At 40.4% G+C, this 22047-nt stretch overlaps 1 protein-coding gene across 4 annotated transcripts in view; it reads right to left on the minus strand.

Moving 5' to 3' along the window:
* The window catches only part of CIDEA (cell death inducing DFFA like effector a), a 93194-nt gene that overhangs the window by 30191 nt on the left and 40956 nt on the right, over nt 1-22047 (minus strand). Inside the window, exon 5 of one of the 4 annotated variants that reach the window (XR_003854759.1) lies at nt 7073-7248. The exons of the other annotated variants lie outside the window; for them this stretch is intronic. The gene's annotated coding sequence lies outside the window, so the exon portion shown is untranslated. The remainder of the gene's footprint in view (nt 1-7072; nt 7249-22047) is intronic. 4 annotated transcript variants of the gene reach the window in all.

Here is a 22047-nt window from a genome sequence, read left to right on the forward strand (position 1 = left end):
ACAGCTGTGCAGTGCGTGACAGCAGGTGCTGGGTGCCAGCCATGTCTTTAGCTGCGGCAGTGATTCAGGGATTTTTTTTTGGGGGGGGAGGCTGTTTGAATGGTTATGTGATAGGTTTCAGTTTGGAATGAATTGAGGATTACAGGCAGAAGGGGAGGGAATGAAGATCAGAGATGGAGGAGTAACTGCCACAGAATACCATTAACAATCCTTTTGTATTCTCGTGTCACAAAAGGCTTCTTGTTAAAAACTGAACATTTTGTCTTCTCTTTAAAACTGAGGAGATGCTAATACAAGCAGCTTAGACACCTTTGCTTCATTCAGCAATGCATGCCTGTACCCTTTTCCTATCCTACATTTAAAAATAAAAAAGGAATCCAACAGACATCATCCTCTTGCCCAAGCTAAATTTAAACCTACAAATGCTCATACTGTTCTGCCTACAGCAGCATCAAGGATCTATAATACACAACACATGCCAGAAGTACAGTTAAAAACTGCCTCAGAGGCTTGGCAGACATCGATGAGAAACAGCAGGTCAGAAGGTGCTTGGGGGTGGCAAAGTTATTTGGAGCCAGGGAGTTGAGCTGCATGATGGAGGCAAGGAGCACAGTGCAGGGGGCCTACTTGACTGCTTCCTTATTACTAAGCTCCCCCTCACCCCTTTTTCAATTAAAAAATATACACCTACAAATAAAGCTTGAACTAAATCTCTGAAATAATTTGTAGGGCTTCTGAAAAGGGCAGGCAACTGCCCGGTGCATAACAATGTGCCCCATTAAAGGGTAGGGCACAAATATTCCATTCTACTGCTGTAGAGCTCTCCCGAGCTTCTACACAGCTGCATCGTTGCAGGGGGCTCAATGGCCAGCTGGTTGCCTTGAGAAGGTTCTGCTCTAGCTAGCAGCCAACCCTGCCATCCCAAACTGCCTGGGCCATCGGTTGTCCCTGGGATAAGCCTGATTATTTCAAACAGTTGAGTACAGGAAATCATGATCGCAGCCAAACTGCAGGAAGCACATTCCCAAAATTTACACTTCAGATGCAATGGAGGTCTATATCAATGCACCAGGAATGAAACTGGGCAAATGGTCTATTTGCTGGGAGAGAAAGGAGGATGAAAAGGGACAGAGAGAATGGGTAACAGATCGGGAAAGATGGATGACTGTGGCTTAATGAGAGATGGAATGTTTGATAATAAAAGACAGGAAGGTAGAGGGCTTAGAAATAGTTAAGAGCCAGAGGGGTGAGATGGAGGAGATGGGAAAGGCAAGCAGGAATTGGAAGTGAGAGAAAGCGAAGCGGGGGAAAGAGAAGGCAGGATGTGAGAAAGACAAGATGAGAAGTGAAGAGATGCTGGAGAGCAAAAAAATTATGGTAGAGAAGAGCAAAATGAGATGAGAGAAATACTGGCAAGAGGTGGAAGGAGATGGTAAAATATAAAATGGAAAGAAAACCAGGAAAATAATAGCAAGTTAGCTTACTGAAAACAGTGTTCTCCATAGACAGTAGGATGAATTAATTAGCTATAACACATGGGCAATGTCATCTGTCGGCACCGAATGGATCCATCTCTCTTAACTCATAGAGCTTTTACTCTACCGAGCACATGTGGGAATTCCTGTGTGGGTATTGTCTTGTGAGCCACTTCAGTTGATTTCAGAGCTAAGTCTAACTAAGTAGACTAACGGGCCGATACAGTAAATGTCGCGGAGCGCACTGTACTTTATCGGCCCGTAAGGGAGGCAGGCAGGGATTTAGCATGGCTAATTTATCCTGCTGTCTACAGAGAACATTTATGGAAAGCTAACTTACTTTTTCCATCAACAAGCAGGACTGAATCTGCCATGTTATATGGGTAGTCCCAAGCTGATGGCTGCAGCAGAGCAATTATTGAAGAAGCAAACTGGACCCCACCATATAGAGTAGACCACAGAGTGAACAGACTATGCAAAACTGCTTGTCCCAATTTACTGTCACTCTTTGAAAGATTGTCCAGACAGTAATGGGATGGGAAAGTGTGCACAGAGGACCAAGTCACAGCTTTGCAGGTGTCTTCAATTAGTACTGCTCTCAGATGAGCCCCTGATGTGTACATGGTTCTTACCTGATCAGCCTTGATGGAGTCTGATCTGGATGCCTGCTAGGGTATAACAATGTGCAACACAATCTGCTAGCCAATGTTTATTTGGCTACTGCTATGCTAGTTGGTTAGGATTGTAAATAGCTGTGAGGCCTGAAGATGTGGCCGAGATTTTCCTTTAGTAAGACAAAACTTTTTTTTTTTTTACAATCTAAGGAATGAAGGACATTTTCACTTTCATGTGTATGTGGTCTTGGTAAGATGATGGCTTAATTAATATGAAAAGCTGATATCACTTTTGGTAGAAACCTTGGACATATGCACAACACTACTCTATTGAAAAGAACTGCATATAAGGAGAGTAATGAATTATTCACCGACTCTTTTGACTGATGTCATTGCGACTAGGAATAATACTTTCCATGTGAGAAATTTGAGAAAAGCCAATTCCAAATGCTCAAACTGCGGCTTCATTAGTTATGCCTGATCCACATTCAAGTCCCATAGAACAGGTGATTTGACAACTGGAAGTTTAATAATACCATAAGCCTTTCATGAAATTGGATACGAATAAATGAGTGGAGATTGGCCTACCCTCAGTTTGAAAATGGTAGGCTGCTATGGCATTGAGATGTACTCTCATTGATGAGGTACTGAGGCCTTGAGGAAGAAAGAGAAAAAGTACTTAGTAGTGCTTTGGTTTGCAAGCAAATGGGTCCAAGGAAGTCTGTTGACACCAAGATTAGAATACTTTCCTTTTAAATTCATAAACTCTTCTGGTAGATGGCTTCCTGGCAGATACTTCTATATCCTCAACATCTTTAGATAAGGAAAAATGGGCGATCAGTGAGCATTCAACATTCATGCTGCCAGGTTGAGGGAGGAAAGATTTACATTATATAGATATCCCTGCTCTTGCATTAATAAGGATGGATTTGCCCTGAGATGGATTGGAGGGGTGCTGGACAGCTGTACCAAGTACGCAAACCAAATTTGATTCTTATTACTCTAGCATGACCCAGACAAATAGGCCTGTTCCTTGAGTACTTTTTATACCATCCTGGCTATCAGTGGAATTTGTGGAAAAATGTACACAACATCTGCATTCTGGCTGAGCAGAAAAGCATCCTGAGTGGACCTGAGCTTGCTGAGAAAAATGGAGCAAAATCTTTCCACTTTTCTGTTTTCTTCTGATGTGAATATTTTATTTATTTAGATTTTTATATTCCACTTTTTAGCACTTCAAAGTGTAAGTTGATTGCTGGAAGACCCCTTAGACTGAATAGTCTGCCAGCAGCTGATTGTTGCAGGGACCATTCATGTGGGTAACACTCTGCTGAGGTGACCTGCTAATATGTTGGAAACCCCTAGATGGTAGGTTGCTTGCAGGACAGCGATGTGTTTGTGTGCTCATTCCCATATCTTTATCACCTCTGGGCTGTGAGTCCATGACCCTGTGCCACTTTGTTTGTTCTTGTAGAACATGGCCCTTCAGTTGTTGATTTAAATGAGAACACTCTTCCCCTGGAGATGTGTAAAAATAATCTTAGTGCTTGCCATCTGATTGCTCAAAGTTCTAGGAGTTTGATCTGAAATTGTCTATTAATAACCAAGTCCCCTGAGTTTGGAAGAGGCCTATGCCCCTCTTCTTGAAGGGTGAAGGGTTTGAAGCCATCAACAAAGTTCCTGTTTCATTTCTTGTGAGATATTCACTGAAGTTGTCAAGGGTAAACTGGTCCCATTGGAAGCAGAACCTTCACTGTAGGAGTCGCATGTGGAGGTGGGTTAGTGAAACTACATGAACTACTACAATGAGCTATAGTTGCCTGTGTCGCGGGTTCAATTTGTTTATCTCCACCATAGAGCACGAACAGACTTCCTGAAAGAGCGAATAACCTTCAAGAACTGCACCAGATACTGCTGACATCCAAGGCATGCAACAGATGATAATCACGTTCATCTCTATCCCTGTCTGGTGTGGGCAGGGAAAGAGACTGATTCAAATGAAACTCCAAAACCACTTTCGGCAAAAAGGAAGGAACAGTCCTAAACTGTACTGCCCCCGGAGTCATTCGTAGAAATGGCTCATGGCAAAAAAGAGCTTATAACTCAAAGACCCGTCATGCTGAACATATTATCAAGGGAAAAATGTTTTCAAGGTGAGCAGCCGCAAAGAGAGACAATGCAGTGGCCAAAATGTAGGACCCGCCAAAAGATGCAAGACCAGATAATGGTCCCAAAGAGGCACTGGAAACCGCAAGACTGGAAGTAGATGCTTAATTCCCTTCAAAAACCTGGATACATCAGGATGGGAAGACAAGATTGCACCATTGACTCGCCCCCTATAGCAAGCGAGAGCTGCTACCTGCACCTTCAGAGTGTTAAGGGCCAAAATTTAATCAAGACCTCCAGCAAACATTCCAATATCAGTGGAATTTCAATTTTGAGCAGATGAGAACCTCGCTCTTCACAGTATCTCTCAAATACTCTCCAAACTCTAACATAAGCTAGAGATGTAGAAAATTTCCTGGCCCAGAACAAAGTGTAAATCACTGTGGACTAACCACCATGCTTCAGCAACCGAGACTTTTCAAGGGCCAAACTGTAAGACAAAATTGACCTGGTTGTCGTGCAGTATGGGCACCTGATGCAATAGATCCTTCCTGAATGGTTGTCTGAGAGGACTGTCCACCAGTAGCCTCTGAAGATCGGCAAACCTCAGCCTCCGGGGCCAATCCATTGCCACCAGAAGTACAGTTTTAGTCTGACTTGCAATCTTTCAAATGACCCTGCCTATCATTGAAAAAAAAAAAAATCAAAAGCAACATCTAGCTGCTATGTCGCTACCAAATTGTGTTTCGCTGTGACTTCTCTAAGATTTATATATGTATTCAAAAAACTTCAAAACTTTGCTTGATTGCCCTACACTCTGTGAAGCAAACTTTCAAAAAAAGCTTTTTCAAAAATGATGAAAAACTTAAAAAATCTTATTGTGGAGAGGTGGAAGTTTCATATATAATGTAGGCAACTCTGTACCAATGCATGACTGGAGTATAATCATCAACCCCTACCGCCTCCACTCAGACAATACTTTTTTTTAAAGAAATTTTTTTGTAAATGAAGATTGTAAATCCCTAAAAAATTCAAAAGACAACCGTGGGGGTGAAAGTTTACCTTTCCTATAGAAAGGACCTGAATGTAATCTTATAAAAATACCAGATTAACTTGAGGCGGGTCCATCATAGACTTCCATACGAATGTTGGTGAATCTCCAAGCATTTTGAATCAATCCCACAAAAACAATTCGTGTTTCAGATGTAAATCCTTCTTCAGGGGAATCTCTTCAATAATGTTCGCCAACCTTGAAGAATTCTGTGCCTCGCCAAAAAAATGATAGGCCTTCCCGCCATGGCCTATCATTGGCCATGGCGGGAAGGCCTGCAATACTCACTCCACGGACAAACCTGAACATGAGCATAAATGCCCAGTGCTCTTGGATCCCTTCTGCATCTGAAGAACCATGGTACCTTTGCATTGCCAGTAAATCCAAGTACGGGCGACCTCAGCGCTTCACTATGAGTTGAAATGCTTCGTCTACCAACTTCCACTCTCCTATGTCCAAGACCTGCCTGTTGAGGAAGTTGGCCCTTACATTGCCCTTCTCGACAATGTGGGAGGCGAATATATCTTGGAGATGCTGTTCCACCCACACCATGAGCACATCTATCTCCAGTGACCCCTGTTGGCGTCTGGTTTCACCTTGATAATTGATGTAAGCTATCATCGTAGCATTGTCCGTCATTATCCTTACCACTCAAGCTTCAGTCACTCAGTGATCCACATACATGCCAGTCGAACTACACCCGCTTCCAATCAATTGATGGCCCACTGCTAGTCCTTGGCATTCCAGTGACTCTTGACAGTAAGCCCCCCAATCCAGAAGGCTCGCATCTGTCGTGAACACAAACCAATTCGGTGTCTCCAAGGAAATCCCCTTCCTGAGAAGATCCACTTGCAACCACCACTTCTATTGGATGCTCACCTCCAATGGTAAGTGGAGTCTCACTGTGTATTCTTGGGACTGTGGATTCCACTGGAGCAACAATGTACACTAAAGGAGCCATATGTGCATCCTTGTCCAGGGGACTACATCCAATGTGGCTGCCATCTACTTGCAAATAAAACCATACAGTCAGGTGAATAGTCCTTCTCTGGGCCTGAGATTAAGTAATTAATTTCTGAATACAACTCTCTGCCCTGCTCCATATCAAATCGCACACCGAGATACTCTAGCATCTGAGATGGCTGTAATCTGCTCTTGGCCAAGTTCACCACTCAGCCTTAGCTCCTGGAGCAAGGAGATCACCTTGCGAGATGCCAAGTGACTCTCTTCTGCATTTTTGGCCTGAATCAACCAGTCATTCAGATATGGATGAACCAGAATGCTCTCCTTGCGTAGAGACGCTGCTACCACCACCATGACCTTGGAGAAGGTCCTAGGCCCTGTAACCAGCCTGAAGGGCAGGGCCTGAAATTGCTAATGACATCCCAGAACGGCGAAGCATAGAAAACATTGCTGTTCCAGGCAAAATGGGAATATGTAGATAGGCCTCTGTCAAGTCAAAAGACTTGAGAAATTCCCCTGCTTGTACTGCCATTATGATGGAGTGTAGAATTTCCTTTCTGAAATGAGTCACACGCAAATGTTGATTGACCCCTTTCAGATCCAGGATGGGCAGAAAAGACCACTCTTCTTTCTTGGGAACGACAAAATAAATGGAATAGCACCCTGTATTTTTTGCAATCTGGGAATAGGAACTACGGCCTTCAAATTCAACAGCCTTCTTAATGTAGTCTCCACTGTCACTCTCTTCAACAGAGTTGCATGAAGAGACTATAAAGGCATCTGGAGGAATTTGAAGAAATTCTAGAGCATAGCCATCCATTTCCACTTACAGAACCCACTAGTCTGTCATAATTTGGGCTTACCTTTGATAAAAGCAAGATATGCAGGCATCCATCTCCTGATCCTGTAGGTGAGTCCCCACACCTCCATTGTGAAGATCGAAGTGCTTCAGCCATGGAGCCTGAATTCTATATGAGGCTTCTTAGGTCAAAAGGACTGAGATCTTCTGAATGGACGAATCCTTTGAGTAGTTGCTCTTCTGTAAGGAAAAAACAAATGGGAATCCCTGGAGTGACCCCTCACCCTAAAAGGACGCATCACCACATTCTTCTCCAGCAATCGAGGAACCTTGGATTCCCCCAGCTATTCGCCATCTTCTCCAACTCACTGGTAAATAAAAGAGAACTCAAAGGGTAATCTTATGAGACTAGACTTGGAAATAGCATCTGCTGACCAATTTCACAGTCACAACTGGTGTCTAGCTGCTATCATAGAAGTCACCCTGCTAGCAGACATCCACACCAAGTCACAGCCCACATCAGCTGAGAATGCAGCCCCCAGTTCCATCACCGATCTGCCAACAGACACTGCTCTTTAGGTCTCTTGAGAGAGACGCAAACTATCCCGAGCCACCAGACAGCAGCAAGAAGCAATTTGCAAATTCATTGCCATGGCCATAAAGGATAGCTTAAGGATAGCTTCAAGCCTTCTATCCTGAGCATCTTTTTAAAGCTACCCCTCCTTCCACTAGAATGATGGTTTGCTTGGTTACAGCGCATACCAAGGCATCCACCTTTGAGAATCGCAACTGATCCCTTGCCTTCGGATCTAAGGGGTACAAACCCGCTAAAGCATGCCCCCTCCTTAAAACTGGCCTTCAGGGTGCTCCAATCAAGATCAATTAACTCAAATTGGATCCAGGAGGGGAAAGAAAGAAACAGGTCACTTTGTGTAAGGGGACCATTATGGGATCTTTCTTTTGTAAGTCCATAGCCTCACCCCCATCCACATAGAGTATCTTCAGGGTCTGAGTCAACAGACTCTGCAACTCATCTCTGTAAAAAAAAAAAAAAAAAAAAAAAAAAGAGGAGTAGAGACCGATGTGGCTCTAAATCAGGTAGAATTTCTCCATCTTCTAGAAGAGAAAGCCAAGTCCCCAGAGTTATCCAATGTATCATGATCCATATCCCCCTGAACATCTCCAGGGATCGCCTCCCAGCAATGCTTGCCCACAGTAGCTGACAAGTGGGAGCCCCAAGCATGTGAACCCCTTTTAGAAGGTTGGTTTGCCTCTGCTAGGAGCCCCTGCAGAAAATTCTGCAGGCCCTAGAAATTCTACCCAAGAGAAGGAGAATGCATCCATACCGGGGCCCATAGACCCAAACTTGATACTCTCTGACCCTTACCTTGGAGATGCCTCTGTCATCGGAAACAAAAAGGGAGGGGACCCATCTACCTTGTCGCCTTCCACTCCATTCTCCTCTGGAGTTGCCATAGTCGGAGGAGATGTTCCAACATCGCCAAAATCTGTAGCAGCCAAATTGCCTCGAGCATCTAAACAGAGCTGACACAGGCTTAAAGAGAGCGATGGCTGGATTGCCCTTATATGGTAAGCCTCACAGATAGCAAGGCTCTTAGACTTTTGTGTCCCCAGCACCATAGCTTACCTGCACTCAGCTTTAGGTGGCCTCCTATGCACACACCAACCAAGCTTAGTTGTACATGCATAAATACACGCCCAAAACTGGGCTATGAGCTATATGCACAAATACCCCCTAGGCGCAAAAATGCACTCCAATCTAGGCCGCGGTCTTACATGCACAAGTACTCGCATGCATAAATACACGCTCAAATCTAGGCCACGGCCTTATGTGCAGAAGGACCTACGCCGTGCAGTGAGAATGTGTGCACACACCTACACATGTAACAAAAACATTGCTACCACAACCTACCACACAGCTGACAGAACCAGGCCAGAGGAGCGGGGTCTATCCCAAATGCTGCTCAACCCACCGAGTCCAAGTCACCTCCACTCTATAGTAACTCTCGACAGAAATGAGAGGGAAGAGGGGGTAAGAGACACTGAGGAACAAATGCCAAGGGAAGGAGGTCCCGGTAAGGGAAAAAAAGAGGGGACTAAAACTTCCCTACTTTTTTTTTTTTTAACCTGAGCTCAGCTCTCCCTGGCTGAGAGCACAATTGGGTCACTGGCTATAGGGGGAGAGGGCACAAGAATTCGCCTCTGAACATTCCCTCATCATTGCTTAAAAAAAAAAAAAAATAAATAAAAAAGCTTTAAGTCTAAGCTAGGTCAGGCTCCCAGATTTAAATCATTCAACTGAGGGAGGGATCAAACGGGTGTCCCCTCAGGTGCTCAAGCGGTGTGTCTGAATATATCTTCTCCTATTTTTCTTCTCTTTATAATCCTCTTTTTATTTATTTATTTATTTAACCACAAGTAAATAGGGAGATGCATGTACACCATCTGCTAGAGACAGAGAATACTAGCAGATGTCAGGGCAGGGCTCTATGTTAGTGATGTCAGTGAGTCAGATTTATTCCGTCTCCATCTGCTGGTAGGAGTGCATAACCCACTGATATGGATTGGCCTGCCTGAGTGCAGAGGAAAAAAGTTTTTAATTTCTCCACTATAATTTGGGACACACTCCACCAACTTAGCTATATTCAGGCAATAAACCTTCTTAAATTTGCTTCCTTTTTTTCTGTTATTTATATTCTCTTAATTCATTTCAAACATTATACACTCAAGAGATCCTTGATTAAAGAAAATCACAGAAGTCCAACTACATAATACACACTAGTATGGGCACTGACTTTTATGGTCAGGGTACAGATTTGCAGATTTTAGGGAAAAAGCGCAGAACTGCTTCTATGGCCAGGTCTAAAAGCAAAGCATGTTCAAGCAGTAGCATTATATGAATTATGAGGAAGGCTGCTCACCCTGTAAAAATGTTGCTAGCAGTAATTTTGTTATGGGTTTGACTGTTGCTTGGTTTTGACTGTTAACCTGCATGGAGGGACAGTTACTACCCTTAACAAACACAGGGGTATACTGTACGGAATGGCAGTTGCTACCATAAGAAACTTACTGGGCAGACTAGATGGACTATTTGGTCTTTTTATGCCATCATTACCATGTAATATATTTACAAAAGAAAACCAAAACATAATTAGATCACTGCTATTTAGACCACATTAGAGGCAGAGTATAGCAAGACAACAATATAGGAATAACAATAATATTAAGGCCTGATCCATGTATCATGTGATACCAGGCACTACCAGTAGTAACTGGAATAGTCCTTTTGGCCGGGAAACTTTCAAGTTGAATTAGGTCAAAAACATGTATCTAAATCCCTGAAACTTCACTTTACACTTGCATGGAAATTTTAGTAAGAAAGTGTCTCCCATAGCATATATATATATATTCTTTTTTAACAAAAATAATTTCCTAGCTGTTTCATTTCTCTAACTTCAGCAAATGATGAGATTTTCTGGCCTCCAAAATGAGAATCTTTAAGCTGAAAAAACAATCTTAATGTCCATTGCTTATCCAATTCTTGGACATACGTTAATAGGAGGGTAGCTCGCTCCTTTACCAATATCTTTATTATAGTGAGAACCATGGCATAAGAGTGTGTTGCAGTCATCAAATTCCAGAATTAAAATACAAGAGCAAAAGCATTGTGTAACTCCATTTCCATGAGACTCACAATAGCCTATTAAGCCCCCGCCCCCCCCCCCCCATTCCTCAATCACACCACACATATCAACCAATATACACGCAAATGTGGATGCCCCAATGGACCAACAATCAAAAAAGAGAAAGAACACAAAACAATATTTCCCTCTAGAAATCTTCAATTCAACCATTTCTATATATAATTTCCCACAAATGAAAATATCCTTGTAACAAAACAAAATGTTTTGGTGTACAAAATCTCTGTCTCAGCAACTTCAAAGATACATGCTGTAACATTAGCTCCTTCCAGTGCCGAAAAGTGCGTAACTCATCAGTATTCCTGCACATTAAAATAAGTTTCTTAGCCAGTGTAAGAGAAACACACAGGACTTGGTGAGAGAGGTAACTGTGGTGGGGCCGCTTGGCAATAGTGATCATAATATGATCAAATTTGATTTAATGACTGGAAGAGGAACAGTGTGCAAATCCAAGACTCTCGTGCTAAACTTTCAAAAGGGAAACTTTGATAAAATAAGAAAAATTGTTAGAAAAAAAACTGAAAGGAGCAGCTACAAAAGTAAAAAATGTCCAAGAGGCGTGGTCATTGTTAAAAAATACCATTCTAGAAGCACAGTCCAGATGTATTTTACACATTAAGAAAGGTGGAAAGAAGGCAAAACGATTACCGGCATGGTTAAAAGGGGAGGTGAAAGAAGCTATTTTAGCCAAAAGATCTTCATTCAAAAATTGGAAGAAGGATCCAACAGAAGAAAATAGGATAAAGCATAAACGTTGGTAAGTTAAATGACAGACATTGATAAGGCAGGCTAAGAGAGAATTTGAAAATAAGTTGGCTGCAGAAGCAAAAACCTCACAGTAAAAACTTTTTAAAATATATCCGAAGCAGAAAGCCTGTGAGGGAGTCAGTTGGACCGTTAGATTATTGAGGGGTTAAAGGGGTACTTAGAGAAGATAAGGCCATCGCAGAAAGATTAAATGATTTCTTTGCTTCGGTGTTTACTGAAGAGGATGTTGGGGAGGTTCCCGTAATGGAGAAGGTTTTCATGGGTAATAATTCAGATGGACTGAATCAAATCACGGTCAACCTAGAAGATGTGGTATGCCTGATTGACAAACTGAAAAGTAGTAAATCACCTGGACCGGATGGTATACACCCCAGAGTTCTGAAGGAACTAAAAAACGAAATTTCAGACCTATTAATAAAAATTTGTAACCAATCATTAAAATCATCCATTGTACCTGAAGACTGGAGGATAGCAAATGTAACCCCAATATTTAAAAAGGGCTCCAGGGGCGATCCGGGAAACTACAGAGCGGTTAGCCTGACTTCAGTGCCAGGAAAAATAGTGGAAAGTGTTCTAAACATCAAAATCACAGAACATATAGAAAGACATGGTTTAATGGAACAAAGTCAGCATGGCTTTACCCAGGGCAAGTCTTGCCTCACAAATCTGCTTCCCCTTTTTTGAAGGAGTTAATAAAACATGTGGATAAAGGTGAACCGGTAGATGTAGTATACTTGGATTTTCAGAAGGCGTTTGACAAAGTTCCTCATGAAAGGCTTCTAGAAAAAGTAAAAAGTCATGGGATAGGTGGCGATGTCCTTTCGTGGATTGCAAACTGGCTAAAAGACAGGAAACAGAGAGTAGGATTAAATGGACAATTTTCTCAGTGGAAGGGAGTGGACAGTGGAGTGCCTCAGGGATCTGTATTGGGACCCTTACTTTTCAATATATTTATAAATGATCTGGAAAGAAATACGACGAGTGAGATAATCAAATTTGCAGATGACACAAAATTGTTCAGAGTAGTTAAATCACAAGCAGATTGTGATAAATTGCAGGAAGACCTTGTGAGACTGGAAAATTGGGCATCCAAATGGCAGATGAAATCTAATGTGGATAAGTGCAAGGTGATGCATATAGGGAAAAATAACCCATGCTATAATTACACAATGTTGGGTTCCATATTAGGTGCTACAACCCAAGAAAGAGATCTAGGCGTCATAGTGGATAACACATTGAAATTGTCGGTTCAGTGTGCTGCGGCAGTCAAAAAAGCAAACAGAATGTTGGGAATTATTAGAAAGGGAATGGTGAATAAAACGGAAAATGTCATAATGCCTCTGTATCGCTCCATGGTGAGACCGCACCTTGAATACTGTGTACAATTCTGGTCGCCGCATCTCAAAAAAGATATAATTGCGATGGAGAAGGTACAGAAAAGGGCTACCAAAATGATAAGGGGAATGGAACAGCTCCCCTATGAGGAAAGACTAAAGAGGTTAGGACTTTTCAGCTTGGAGAAGAGACGGCTGAGGGGGGATATGATAGAGATGTTTAAAATCATGAGAAGCCTAGAACGGTAGATGTGAATCAGTTATTTACTCTTTCGGATGGTAGAAAGACTAGGGGGCACTCCATGAAGTTAGCATGGGGCACATTTAAAACTAATCGGAGAAAGTTCTTTTTTACTCAACGCACAATTAAACTCTGGAATTTGTTGCCAGAGGATGTGGTTAGTGCAGTTAGTATAGCTGTGTTTAAAAAAGGATTGGATAAGTTCTTAGAGAAGTCCATTACCTGCTATTAAGTTCACTTAGAGAATAGCCACTGCCATTAGCAATGGTAACATGGAATAGACTTCGCTTTTGGGTACTTGCTAGGTTCTTATGGCCTGGATTGGCCACTGTTGGAAACAGGATGCTAGGCTTGATGGACCCTTGGTCTGACCCAGTAATGCATTTTCTTATGTTCTTATGTCACACAAAAGCTTTCCCCACCCCATTGGTAGAACCAAATTTGTCAAATAAATGTAGTATACTATTTTCTCTGACCAAATGATGACATCTCAAAATGCCCTCCATATAAACAAATATTTGTCTCCAAAGTGATTGAAGTTTATGACATCATGTAAACGTATTATATTAAATCTTTTAAATTAGTTTCTGTACAGAGAGACGCCGACACTGATATGTTCACCCTTTATGCAATCCACCATTTGAAACATGACATTATGTCGGGTGCAACATAACACAACATTCACTGCTGCTGCCTCTTTTCAACAGAGCACTTGTATCTTCCAAAAAATGAAGTCATCTTAGCTCCAAAGATTAAATATGACTCGGGTACTGCCTGCATAAACAATAAGCAGGTACGTGTGTATGAAGGTCCTTCAGAAACTCATAGTAAAGTGTCACAGTCACAATTTACTTAATTTATTCATTGTAATTGATCTTATTTTGCTTTGAATGCTATTTTTGTTTTGGTATTATACTGTTTGCAGTCACGCTTTTTGGACTCATTTTTCTGATCTTGTAAACATGCGACAATGTTCTAGTTTGACAATTACATTTGGGACACAAATCAGATGAATAATTTTAAACCTGATAAACTTAGATTGCAGGTGATAAGAGGGCATATAGAGAAGAAAAGGCCCGAGATACTGTATATCAACCTCTTCCAAATCAATATCCAAATCTGTGCTACATAACACAGCCAATGTAGATAAGTGCTCTAGGATAACATTTCTTAAGCAAAGTCTGCCAAATTCCAATCTTGTTGAATTTAGGAATAGTTTCCAAAATATTTCGTCTTCCTCTGTTAAAGTAATCTTGCCCAAGTGCCCCCCAATCAAAATCAAGCAATAATGACACGTTTGTAAATATGCAAAAAAGGTGCGTGATTGGGATATTGTTTCTTCACCTGTTGAAAATAGTATATTATTTTAACTCAGGATGAATTAATTGGTCCACACAATATAAACCTGTTTTTCCCCAAAATTGAAACAAAGGCTCTTGAAACAAGAAGGAAAATCAATATTACCCCCAAATGCAAACAAAGGAGAAATCTTAGGGTCATATTGTGTATTTTCGCTCTACCATTTCCAGGCCTTATGTATGGTGTCATTGAAGTTTTCTTGTTTTTGGCTTACTGCCAGATGTCGCCCAGTATCAGATTTAAGGGTTGGTATGGGGGCATCCATGCCAGTAATAAATCCTCAGGATCAAACTTATTATGCAGGGAAGGCAGCTTTTTCCTTAATTACTGAACTAGACTGTTCTAACCCCCCCCCCCCCCCCCCCCCAAAAAAAAAAACAACAAACCCTAAAAGGTCATAAGAACATAAGACTTGCCATACTGGGTCAGACCAAGGGTCCATCAAGCACAGTATCCTGTTTCCAACAGTGGCCAAGCCAGGTCCAAAGTACCTGGCAGGATCCCAAGGGGTAGATAGTTTCCAAGCTGCTTATCCTATGAATAAGCAGTGGATTTCCATAAGTCTACCTTAATAACGGTTAATGGACTTTTCCTCCAGGAACTTGTCCCAACCTTTTTTTATACACAACTACACTAATAACTTTCACCACATCCTCTGGCAACGAATTCCAGAACTTAATTATGCATTAAGTAAAAAATATTTTCTCTTATTATGTTCCCCCTTGTCTTTCTCTTTTTTGAAAAAGTAAACAACGGATTAACATTTATTCATTCCATTCCAACTCATTATTTTATAGACCTCTATCATATCTCCCCTCAGCTGTCTCTTCTCCAGCTGTAATCCTAACCTCTTTAGCCTTTCTTCACAGGGGACTTGTTCCATCCCCTTTATCATCGTTTGCCCTTCTCTGTACCTTTTCTAATTCTGCTATATCTTTCTTGAAATAGGATGATCAGAATGGATTTAGCCAATACTCAAAATGAGGTCTCACCATGGAGCTATATAAAGGCATTATGATATTCTATTTGTCTCCATTCCTTTTCTAATAATCTCTAGCATTCTATTTGCTTTCTTAACTGCTGCTGCACACTTAGCGTTTCAATGTATTTTTAACGATGACACCTAGAACCTTTTCCTGAGTGGCGACTCCTAATGTGGAACATTGCATTATGTAGCTATAATTTGGGTTACTCTTCCCCAAGTGCATCACTTTGCAATTATCCACATTAAATTTCATTTTCCATTTGCATGCCCAGTCTCCCAGTTTTGCAATGTCCTCTTGCAATTTCTCACAATCCTTTTATTTAACAACTTTGAATAATTTTGTGTCATCTGCAAATTTGATCATCTTACTTGTTGTTCCCATTTTCAGGTCATTTATAAATTTATTAAAAAGCAGTGGTCCCAGAACAGATCCCTGGGCACTCCACTATTCACCTTTTTCCATTGGGAAAATGTTCCATTCAGCCCTACTCTCTATTTTCTTTTAACCAATTGGCAATCCACATTAGGATATTGTCCCGATCCCAAGAAATCTTTTATGAGGGACACCATCAAATGCTTTCTGGAAATCCAGATATACATTATCAACTGGCTCACCTTTATCAAATGTTTATTTATGCTCTCAAAAATATGTAGCAAATTTGTGAGGCAAATCCATGCTGGCTATATCCTATTAAATGTCTATCTATATTTTCTGTGATTTTGTTCTTTAGAATAGTTTCCATGATTTTTCCTGGCACTGGTCAGGTTTACCGGTCTATAGTTTCCTGGATCACCCCTGGAGCCCCTTTTAAATATAGGATTTACATTGGCCACCTTCTAGTTTTCAAGTACAATGGATGATTTCAATGATAGTTTACAAATTACTAGTAATAGATATGAAATTTATGTTTGAGTTCTTTCAGAACCGTGGGGTGTATACCTTTTGGTACAGGCGATTTGCTGCTCTTCAGTTTGTCAATCTGGCCTACTACATCTTCCAGGTTCACCGTGATTTGGTTCAGTTGATTTGATTCATCACCTTTGAATACCATCTTTAAAACTGGTATCTTCCCAACATCTTCATTTGTAAACACCAAAGCAAAGAATTCATTTAGTCTTTCTGCGATGGCCTTATCTTTTCTAACTGCCCCTTTAATCCCTTGATCATCTAACGGACTGACAGACTCCCTTGCAGGCTTCCTGCTTCGAATATATTTTAAAAAAAAATAAATTTATGAGTTTTTGCCTCCACAGCCAGCTTTTATTCATATTCTCTTGTAGCATATCTTATCAATATTTTACATTTAAATTTGCTAATGCCTATGGTTTTCTTTTCTTCAGATGGATCCTTCTTCCAATTTTTGAAGGTGGTTTTTTTTTTTTTTTTTGTTTTGTTTTTTGACTAAAATAGTCTTTCTCTTCGCCTTTTAACTAAGCCAGCAATCGTTTGACCTTCTTCCACCTTTCTTAATGTATGGCATACATCTGGACTGCACTTCTAAGATGGTATTTTTAAACAATATCCACACCTGTTGTACACTCAACCTTTGTAGCTGTACCTTTCAGTTTTTTTCTATCTTCTTCATTTTATCAAAAAGTTTCCTTTCTGAAAGTTTAGTGCTAGAGATGTAGGTTTACTTATAGTCCCCTACCGGTCATTAACACATCTGATCATATTAAACTATTAATAAAGAACAAAACTTAAAATTCTCAATACAATTCAAACAAACCATTAATGAACTTCCAATCATTATCCTGCTCCCCCTTCCCTCCTTCTATCCAGAGATAATGGCGCAACAAATGCCTCCACACTCACTCCAACTTATATTTAAACATTTTATATACCGTCATTCCTAATAAAGATCACAACGGTTCACAAGAGACATTCATAGATCATGGCTTTTCAATAGTTTGATGAGACATTCATAATATGGATCTATACATTCATAGGGTCAAATCAATACATTCATGACTCAGGTCGATACTTGAAAGCGGAAAATACATGACATGGGTCCGTTCAATACATTCATAACAGTCAATACTTGAAAGAGGAATAGTAGATGACATGGTGAGTAAAAGGCATAATTCATGACAAAGAGTATGCATAAATAATCCTTCTTCACTTTAGGTTGAATGTATCTGAGTGGGAATTATTTGAGAATATAATTGTTAAGTTCATTAAGTGTCAATTTAGAGATTCCTTTCTTCTAATTGAGATAGGTTAGGTTGTATGCGTTTTTGAAGAGCCATGTTTTTAGCTTTTTAAATTTTTTTTGCTGGGATCAGTCATAGCCTTCCAGGTAGGGAGTTCCACAGATTTGGTCCAGCAATGGAAAAGGCACAGTTTCTTATCTGTGTCAAGTGTGTGCTTCATATGTTGGGGACAGACAGTAAACCCTTATATTTTGGGATGTTAATGATCGTTGGGGATTGTAAGGTTGTAATGATATGCCAATCATATCAGTGTTATTTGAGTGAATGATGTTAAATATTAAATTTAATACTTTAAATTGAATTCAGAAGTGAACTGGTAACCAGTGTAATGAGATTAATGCTGAACAAATGTGATCACATTTTTTGGCTCCTAGAAAGAGTCTTGCAGATGCATTTGCAATATATGTAATGGTTTTAAGAGGAATTTGGGCAGACCTAGAAATAGGGAGTTGCAATAGTCTAGGTTTGAGAAAATTAAGGTTTGCAATAGTCTGGAAGTCTTCGAAGGTTAGCAAAGGCTTCAGACATTGTAGAATCCTTAACTCGTAGTAGCCAGATGAGATTACCTTATTGATGTGTTTCTCCATCGGGAGGTTCTCATCAGTTATATGCCTAGATCCCGTACTTGGTCAGAGGACGTAATTTTAAAAATTACAGAGGTCAACAGCTGGTGGTTTGAAGACTGGGGAGTTTCTTCTTAACCAGATAAATTTTGGGTTTTTTTAGGGTTTAGTGTCAGTTTTAGATGTTTTAGCTCCTGCTGAATAGCTTTTATATGGGTTGACAGTTGATTCAGTGTATTCTAGAGATTTGGAGAATAGAATGTAGAACTGTATGTCATCAGCATACAGGAAGAATGTGTTTCCAAGGTCTGTAAGAAGTTTGCATAGAGGGAGCACATAAATGTTGAAAAGAGTTGCTGATAGAGCCGAGCCTTAGGGAACGCCAGTTTCAGACTGGAAAGTGTCAGATATGGAATTACCCAGTTTTACTTGGAAAGATCTTTTTGATAGGAATGAGGAGAACCATTTGAGGACACAGCCATCGATACCAATGTTGCTCAGTTGATGGCTTAGTTGGGAATGGTCAACTGTGTCAAAGGCAGCTTTTAGATCGATTAGCACCAAAAAATGATCCATCTGCATCAAACCCTCTTAAGATCGAGTCAATTAGAGAGAGTAGTAGAGTCTCACTTAAACGTTGTCCTGAAACCTTATTGGTTTGGATGGAGTAAACTCTGATCTTCCAGATGATTTTCAAGCTGGGTTGATACTGCTTTCTCCAGAATCTTGGCGAGAAAAGGCAAGTTTGATATTGGGCAGTAGTTGTCCCAGTCATCAATTCTTCCGGATTTGTCTTTAGGGATAGATTTTATTACTGCGTGTTTTAGCCCCTGTGGAACAATTCCTTCTCTGAGAGAGTGATTAATTAATGTCAGGACTGTAGGGGTGATAACACCATGAATTTGTTTCAAGGTACTAGAAGGAATAGAGTCTGTTGGATGTATGGCAGGTTTAATCTTTGTGATTATTTGGGTTATTTCAAGATTTGTGACTCTTTTGAATGTGGATCACTTTATTGTGTCTTTTGGGTTACTGGTTGCTTTTGCTGCAGGGCAGGTGGGGAATTGAGCTTTTAAGTTGTCAATTTTGTCTATTAAGGAGATGGCGTATTCATTGCAGCAATCTATTGAGAAGTTGTAGTTTCTGTGGATTGTGGAAGACAGGTCCTTAACTAGGTGTTTTACTACATCGAAGAGTGGTTTAGAGTTGAACATAGCTCCATTCATCTGTTTGGCATTATGGTTTTTATTGGTCAAAGATCGGTATTTTCTTAGGCGAGTTTATATTTTTTCTAGAAATTCATCTGATTGTCATTTATTACAATTGTTTCTCAGATTTTCTAAGGAGCTGTTTGGCGCGTTTTACTTCTTCATTGTACCAAGGTTTCGTATGTTTGGGGGATAACTTTCCTATGTTGAAAGTTTTAGTCTGGACGGGACTGAGATTATCAGCAATATCGTTTACAGTTTGGTCCCAGAATTCAAATGTTGAAGTGGCATTTATTTATAGCATTTTTATACCGGTATTAGTAGCTACATCACACCGGTTTACATAAGAACTGCAGGTTGAAATTACAATAAAAAGGTGCAGGGTATGGGACCAGAAGGAACATGAGCGAAAGAATGGAGCTAGCATACAAGAGCAAACAAGTGCAAAAACAAGTGCAATAAATAGGGAAATAATATAAAAGATGTAACAAGTGGCAAAAACCTGGTAAACAAAGTAAGAACTGAGTAGCCTAACTATATACATAGGCTCCGGGTCAAGCATTAATGCAGCAAGGAATGTAAGTGCGAGGGACTATTTGGGGTAGGTCTTAACTCAAATTCATCATAAAGTTAAGACCAAGATTTACATATATGAAAGCCTCAAGTTTAAAGGATCAGCTGGTACATTCAGATTCAACAGTTTACCCATTGAAACAAAGTGTTGGTTCACATGGAGCCTGCGGGGCTTGTTCAGTTTGTGTAAATATGCTTGTGACTACTCAGATTAAATTTAAAAATCCACAAATTCTAATTAAGCTGAAGCAACATACTACATGCAAATCAATGGGAGTAGTATACATCATTCAATGTCCGTGTGAAATGACCTATGTGGGAAAAACCACACAGCAATTGCAAACAAGAGTGATTGAACATCGCTCCAGCTTAGCCACACAGCGTTTAAATGCACCTATAGTCACCCATTGCCTTGAGAAAGGACATGCATTTAATGAATTACGATTTTGTGTTTTAGAACAAGTTTTACCACACTGGCGTGGAGGAGACATGAATAAGAAATTAATTCAGGGTGAACAAAGATGGATACATTTTTTAGACACCTTACATCCCAGAGGTCTGAATGCTGAGCTTGAATTGAATGTATTTTGTGAAGAATATCTGGTTGCGTCATAATGAGCAATGACGTTCCTTTACTGTGATTGGATGTGGCTTGGTTATAAGCTGACGTCTGACGCAAAGATGGTCTCTGTTCCTTCTGTCTAAACAGGCTTCGAGACGATGGTCGTCCTGCTAGAAGGTTTGATTCTATGCCAACCCCAGATAAGTAATACAAGTATAGTTACAAGACGTTATTTGACATTGTTCTTTTCTCCATATAGGAAGAAATTTGAATGAGAATATTAAGTAAATAGATTTTCACGTACTGCAGCTCCTGATGAAGCAGTCTTTTCTGCGAAACATCAGCCGGTTGTCGAGCTGATTTGAGAATTGCAAAACAGTGACTATATACACAAGAAATGATGGATTAGAGAATTGAAGACAGTAACCAGACATGCAAGAATATATGCAAAAGAAAATTAGATAAAAAAAAGAGCAAAATAGAAAAAACTGTGACCGCAGATGATTAGAAGACCGGGCGGCCCCCGCTTTGAATACACAGGGAGCACGCTGTCAGGCTTGATGATGCGGCTATACACTTAAAAATTCATTTAATATTTTTGGTGAGTGGCATTTCTCATTTGAATGCTATTTCAGCAGATACTTCCTTTTTGGTGGATATTTTTCAACAAGTGAAAATTGAGATAAGTTCTTTTTTTTGTGTGTTCCAGAAATGTTTCACAGGCTGCTGTTCTGGGGATTTTATCTACATGAATATTAAAGTCTCCAACTATTAGGATGAAGTTTGGGGATGGAAATACTTTGGTGAATAGTTCGATCAACAGAGAGCAGTCTTTTGTAGCGATCCAGGAGGACAGTAGCCCAGACCTATGTTTAAGTTGTGGGATTTCATAATGGTCACTTCATATGGGGGAATAATTTCTATTTTGTAGGGTATGAGTTTCACGTCTTTTTTGCTGATTATTGGTAAACCACCACCTTTATGTTTGGTCTGGGAAGATGAAACATAACATACTTAGGATGAGAAATTTGGTTTATGAGGACATTATCTTTGTCAGTAAGCCAGGTTTCAGTTTTGCAGGCTAAGGATGGTTTTAAATCTTCTAGCAAGTCGTTTATCAGTGGGATTTATTTTGTTAACAATTGAGCATTTAGCAGAAGCATGGTGAACATTAAGCAGGATGATATAAATGGAGAGTTGTTACTTGTTGGGGGACATACTAGGTTAGTAATCTCTGATAGTTTTCTTCTTGGGATTCTTTTAATTTCCCCATAAAGACCTTTGCCAAGGATAGTCTCAATGGGATAATATAGTGTCATGTTTGTGGTAAGGATGCTTAATGCACTATTGATCTACACAATAGATCAATTGTTGCGCTCCTTCATTTGCACTTCGAGGGCATGTGCCTTTCGGCGCAAGAGCCTTCAGTGTTGCAGCTGAGGTTATGTAGACGGAGATGGTGGGCTGGCAGTGGGAGGTTCGAGGGCTGCTCCTCAGCCCAGCGCAGCTC

This window comes from Rhinatrema bivittatum, chromosome 2 (assembly GCF_901001135.1).
Source record: "Rhinatrema bivittatum chromosome 2, aRhiBiv1.1, whole genome shotgun sequence".
NCBI classification, from domain to species: Eukaryota; Metazoa; Chordata; class Amphibia; order Gymnophiona; family Rhinatrematidae; genus Rhinatrema; species Rhinatrema bivittatum.